The sequence below is a fragment of the Tamandua tetradactyla genome, chromosome 16 (genome assembly GCF_023851605.1).
Source record: "Tamandua tetradactyla isolate mTamTet1 chromosome 16, mTamTet1.pri, whole genome shotgun sequence".
NCBI classification, from domain to species: Eukaryota; Metazoa; Chordata; class Mammalia; order Pilosa; family Myrmecophagidae; genus Tamandua; species Tamandua tetradactyla.
In genome coordinates, this window is record NC_135342.1 from 19,052,298 (window position 1) to 19,058,881 (window position 6,584).

Here is a 6,584-nt window from a genome sequence, read left to right on the forward strand (position 1 = left end):
CTATAGGCTCAGTGCAAGCAGTTAGAACTGAGGCAGATTTGGAAATAGCTTGAGAACTGTATTAATGCCCCAGCAGAGAGCCCATCTGCAGACTAGGATAGGTGTTTTTATTTTTCTTTATTCCTTAAGCACCTAGCATTCAAGGAAATCTCAATAAAAACATTAGCTAGAAGTAATGGACCATCAGTATGATTCATGTTAAACCTAATTGAACCTGAGCAGCCCTGCAGTCACCTGGTTACCACTCAACAGAAATGGAACTCCCACCAACCCACTTCCAGCACTCTGCCCCTTTCCCCACCACTGCCAAGGTATTTCTGGTGCAAAGAAGCCAGCATGGAGGATATTCTTGGAAAAGTACATATGTATTGCCTTAATTTTCATGTGGAAAGAATTATCCAAAACAAAGTTACATTGAATTGCACAGGTGAAGTAACTTACCCTCCAGTGGAGCAAGATACTATTCTGAAAATCAACTTTAAAAGGAGAAAGTGGGGGAAAATTTGGATGAAGAAGTCAACACTTTATATCAAAGACTCAAGTACATGAAAAAGCTACTGGGAGCACAAAATATTCCATACAGTTTTGGAAATGTATCTGCAGAAATGAATCCAGTTCAACATTTAGTCTGGCTACCTGTGGTTAGGTAATATTGGAGAATTCAACTGAAAGTACATGCTGTAATGTGGGGAAAATTCAAACTCTCACGCAAGTGCAAAGAAATGATGACTTTGTTGATTTAGACTATATCATTCTACTTCATGACATTGCATCTCAGAAGACTATTCCTTGGCAAATGCAAGTTCACTGGCATGAGAACATGTAGATACAGTAAAACATAGCAGCCACCTACTAAAGGAAATACAACTAGAATAAACCAAGACCCTAACACTAGGATAAACTGTAATATGCTTATTACTAACTGTATGACAGTCTTTGTTGATATCTAGGAAAAGACACTAAACCAATTCCAAAGTATCCCTTTGTATAAATGTCTTCCATATATTAAAAAATATATCATCCATGTATATTTCATAATAAAAATTGTCACCTTGTGAAAATGTCTTAATAACAGTATAATGCTATATATATATTGCATAATAAAAAGCTTCAATTTTGGCCTTAAGAAAACAAACAAACAATAGCTCAATGAAGTATGCTTTCAACAATCATGAACAGCAAATGCTGGGGATCTTATTTTCAGAGTTGGTATATTATAATATACAATTGTCCATATCTCAAATACAACAATTAAAATCACAGAGTATACCAAAAACTGGAAGCTGTAGCTCATTAAAAAAATGCCAGTAGTTGTACTTGGGAAATTATAGACCTTGGATTTATAAATAAAGACTTTAAATCAACTGTCTAAATATACTTAAAGAAGGCAAGGGACCACTTTCACCACTGCTATTCAACACCATGTTGAAAGTTCTAGCCAGTGCAATTAGGAAGGAAAATGGAATAAAAGGCATCCAGATTGGAAAGGAAGTAGTGAAATTATCCTTATCCACAGAAGATATGTTCCTTTATAGAGAAAACCCCAAAGAATACCCAAAAAGGCTACTTGAGCTAATAAATTCAACAAAGTTGTAGGGAACAAGATAAACATGCAAAATTCACTTTTGTTTCTATACATCCTCAATATATTATCCAAAATGGTAATTAAGTAAGCAGTTTCAATTACAATAGCATCTAAAAGAATAAAATACCTAAGAACAAATTTAACCAATGAGGTGAACAACTTGTACATGAGAACTGTAAAACACTACTGAAAGAAATTAAAGACTTAAATAACTGGAAAGACAACATGTTCATGGATTGGAAGACTTAATTTCATTAAGATGTCAATACTACTCAGTGTGATCTACATATTCAGGACTATGCCTATCAGATTTTAGCAGCCTTTTTTGCATAAATGGAAAAGTTGATCATCAAATTCACATGGAATTACAAGGGCCCTGGAGTAATAAAACTGACCTTGAAAAGGAAGAACATTAGTGGAGGTCTCACACTTCCAAATTCTACAAGTAACTCTAAAGCCACAGTATTCAGATCAGTGTGGTGTCATAAAGATAGTTATATAGACCAATGGAGTAGAATTGAGTGTACAGAAATAAACCCATTCATCTATAACCAACTGATTTTTGTCAAGGGTGCCAAATGCATTAAATGAGAAAAGAGTAGTTCTTCAACAAATGGTGCCATAATAACTGCATGCCCACATATAAAAGAAACTCCATGCCAGACATGGAGTTGGATCCCTATCTCATACCATATACAAAAATGTACTACAAAAATGGATCCATAATATGAACATGTATAAAACCATAAAATTCTTAGGAGAAAACATAGGGGGAATCCTTCATGACTTTGAATTTGGCCATGATTCCTTAATTATGACACCCAAAGCATGAGCAAGAAATGAATAAATAAAATGGACTTTGCCAAAATTAAAAACTTTTGTACATCAGGGCATATTAAGAAGAAAGTGTAAAGAAAACCTATAGAATGAGAGAAAAAAGTTGAATATAATATATATGATAAGGATTTAATATTCAGAATATATAAAGTATCACTGCAACTCAACAACAAAAAGACAAACAACTCAATTTAAAAATAGGCAGAGGACTTGAATAGATATTTCTCTAAAGAAGGATTACAAATGGCCAATAAGTACATGAAAATATGCTCAACATCATTAGTTATCAGGAAAATAGAAATCAATACCACAATGTCATATCAATTCACACCCACTGGATGGCCTTTTTTTTTAATGGAAAATAATGAGGGTTGGCATGGAAGCAGAGAAACTGAAACTCTTGTACATTGTTGGTAGGAATGTAAAGTGGTGAAGCTGCTTTGGAAAACAGTTTAGTGATTCCTCAGAAAGTTGAACATAAAGTTATATGTATACAATCTGGCAATCCCACCTCTAGGTATATACTCCAAAGAATTGAAAAGAGGGAATTGAACCGATATTTGTATACCACCAATGTTCATAGCAGCATTATTCACTATAGCCAAAATGTAGAAGAGATCCAAATGTCCATCAACAGATGAATGGATAAACAAAATGTATTATATAAAAACAATGAAAGATCATTTACCCATAAAAAGGAATGAAGTTCTGATCCATGCTAACAGATGGATGAACCTTGAAGATAACATGTTGAGTAAGATAAGTCAGAGATAAAAGGACAAATATTGTATTGTTCTACTTATCTGAAGTAACTAAGCAAATATATAAATTCATAGAGCCCCAAAGCATTACAGGTTACTAGGGGTTGGGGATCCAGGATGGATAATGGGGTACAGAATTTCTGTCTGGGATGATGAAAAGCCTTTGATAATGGATGGTGTTGATGTTAGCATTGCATAATTAATGTAATAAATATAACTAAGCCTAACATTTGAGAGTAATTCAAAGGGGAAATTTTTAGTTGTATATATGTTACCACAATAAAATGTTTTTTTAAAAAAGATTGTTGAAGGGCTTGTATTTTTGGCATGCATCGCAAAAGTGTTCCATAATGCAAGGCCCATGTCAGATTGCCTCTCCCAACAATGATCAAAGTTATATGTCACAACGTGGGAGAAATTAGACAAATCTAGAATGTGGGTCATCTTACAGGACAATTGACCTATATTATTCAATAAGTGTAGGAGCCAAGGGTTTAAAACAAGACCTGCAGAATTCGTTGGGAGCAGCTGGCCTCAGGATGGCGGCAGTATACTGTGGAGATTGTTATGTAGAGCAGTCTGGGAGGAAGAGAATGCTTACCCCAAATGGTTATGTTAAGTATGAAGAACACTGAAAGATAAGAACTTTGCTCCCTCAGGAAATGCATGCATGCCTATTGACATCCTGTGGTATATAACCAGGATCTGGTTAAGAATAAAATTGTCTGAAGTCTGTCTGAAGTAAACTCAAGCTTCAGACCCCCTGAGCCTGTCTGTGTCTTTCTTTCTTTCTTCCTTTCTTTTTTTTCTCATCATTCCTTAATATCCTTTGAGCTCCTTTTCAATAGGAAGCAACAAATAAGTCAAGGACATGGTTAAAGGTTAGAGGTGAGACTGCTCTAGACTAAAAGAGACTCAACAGACTTAATCTGATGAATGGACCTTTAAATATTGATTTAAACATTAAGGTTATAAAAAAGCATTTTGGAAAAATATTGGAATTTTGAATAAGGACTAGATATTATGTCATATAACAATTATTTTTAATTTTGTTTTGTGTAATTAAAATTTTTTTTGGTGTAATTATTTGTGGTCAAGCAATACATGTCTTCATTTTTTAGAGATATATGTGGAAATACATAACAGGATGTCAGGGACATGATTTAAAATGCTACAGTGACAAAAACGGAAATAATAAAAATTATAGAACCCCAAATAGACACAATGTTCATAGCAACATTTTTCACAATAACCAAAAGATGAAACAACTGAAATTTGCCTCCACAGATGAATGCATAAACAAAATGGTATATATTTATACAATGGAGTACTATACATCTGTACAAAGGATTGAAGTACTATTAGATCCTACAATGTGAATGAATCTTGGAAACATTATACAAAGTGAAATAAGCTAGGCAGAAAAGGATAGTGTATGTTTTCACTTAAATGAAATATCAAGAATAAGCAGAATAATAGAAAGTAAATTAGAGGTTAGCAGGGGCTGGGGAAAATGAAAATGGGGAGTTTGTTTAATGGGCTAAGAGCTTTTGTTTCAAGTGATGAAGTTTTATTAACGGAAAGTGGTGATGGTAGGACAACATTGTAAAAGTAATGTCATTAAATTGTATTATTAAAAATGGAAAAATGGAAAATGAAATTGTATATTTTTATACATACATATAATAAAGAGTCTTAGAATAATCAAGGGTGGCAATATATTAATAATTATTGAATCTGGAGTATGAGGAAATAGGATTCATTTAACTATTCTTTTACTTTTATAATAGAATTTAAAATGCTTTTATATTTTTTATCAGTAGAAAGATAGGCAGTGCATACTTTCAGGAGTTGAACTATTAGTTATCTGCTCAGAAATCCTCACCTCGACCCCCACATTTTAATAACCATGACTGCTTGATTTCAGTCAATTTGTAGAAAAATAAGTTGGTCTATTATGTTATGATGCCAAGAGCAGGATGGACATAGATTATGGTATGTTTGAAGCTAAACTCAAAAAAAAAAGTATTTTCAAGATTATCCAGGTTCTTTTTCCCAATTACAGTATTTCCTTCAGTTTCCTGCCAGTGCACAGCTTTTCATTTGCCAAAATACCATCATAAAAATAAGCAATTAAAACCAAAAAAAGTTAGAAGCTTTTTGGTACTTGTTTTGTAGCCTTACCAGAGTCTTTAGCATCTTGGAGTAAATAACTAATGTCAAATTTAAAGGATGGTTGGAAAAAATAATACAAAACCCAAGCAGAGAACCCCAAGATACCCCTTTTCTCAGATACCCAGATCCACCAGTTTGAAGATTTTTGCCATAGTTGCTGTTTTGTTCTTTTTAGTTATCTACCCATCCATTTGCCTATCTAGTTTTTAAACATTTGAGAGTTGATTTCATATATCATGTTCCTTAAACATATAGTACTCCTATGGGCACTTCATAAGAACAAGAATAATCACTTATGTAACCACCTTAAGTATAGTTATCAAGTTCAAGAACTTAAGCATTAATAGCCTATATTCGAATTCTTCATATTTCCCAATATTGTCCCTTTGTGTCTTTTCTACTCCATTATTAGATTCAGTCCAGAAGCACGCATTGCATTGAATCATCATTGCCTTTTCGGTTGCTGCTTTTTCTTTTTTTTATTAATTAAAAAAAATTAACTAACACAACATTTAGAAATTATTCCATTCTACATATGCAATCTGTTTTTTCTTTCATTGTAGAGACATACAACCAAAATTCCCTACCTTGTATTTATCACCATATGATGGTTTGTTTATTACCTGCCTTCACTACTATAATATCAACTTCATGAGAGCAGGGACTTTGTTGTATTCACTGATCTATCTTTAATACATAGAATTGTGCCTGGCACTTGGTAGGTGTTCAATAAATATCTGTTCAATGAATGAATGAATGAATGAATGAGTCACCCTGGTGAGTAACAATGAGGTTCTGATCTAATGGATACAGGATATATTTCTATCAACTATTCATTCAGTCATTAATTTTAAAGAATTTTTTATTGGGGTAACATATACAACCCAATATTTCCCATTTTAACTGTTTTCAGATTCAGCCATTCATTTTTCTTAACAATGCTGTATGGAGGGCCTGCTATATCCCATGAAATCTTCTAAAGACTGGAGGAAAAGCAGTGAACAAAATAATATGCTCACATCCTAAAAAGAGAGAAAGAGATAAGGAAGCAAGATAAAGAAATAAAGCATGCTAGTGAATGATAAGTGTTAAATATAAAAAGGAGGTGAAAGGGAAAAGGGAAGCAGTGTGGGGGAGGAGGAATTAAATTATATTAAATTATATAAAGAATGTCCAGGGAAACACTCTTGGCATATATGACATTTGAAGATGGCTATTGATTTAAA

The 6,584-nt window shown here is 33.2% G+C and overlaps 1 pseudogene; it reads left to right on the forward strand.

Moving 5' to 3' along the window:
* The first annotated feature begins 254 nt into the window (after positions 1 to 254).
* On the forward strand, positions 255 to 876 carry LOC143658330 (latexin pseudogene; annotated as a pseudogene).
* The last annotated feature ends 5,708 nt before the right edge of the window (positions 877 to 6,584 follow it).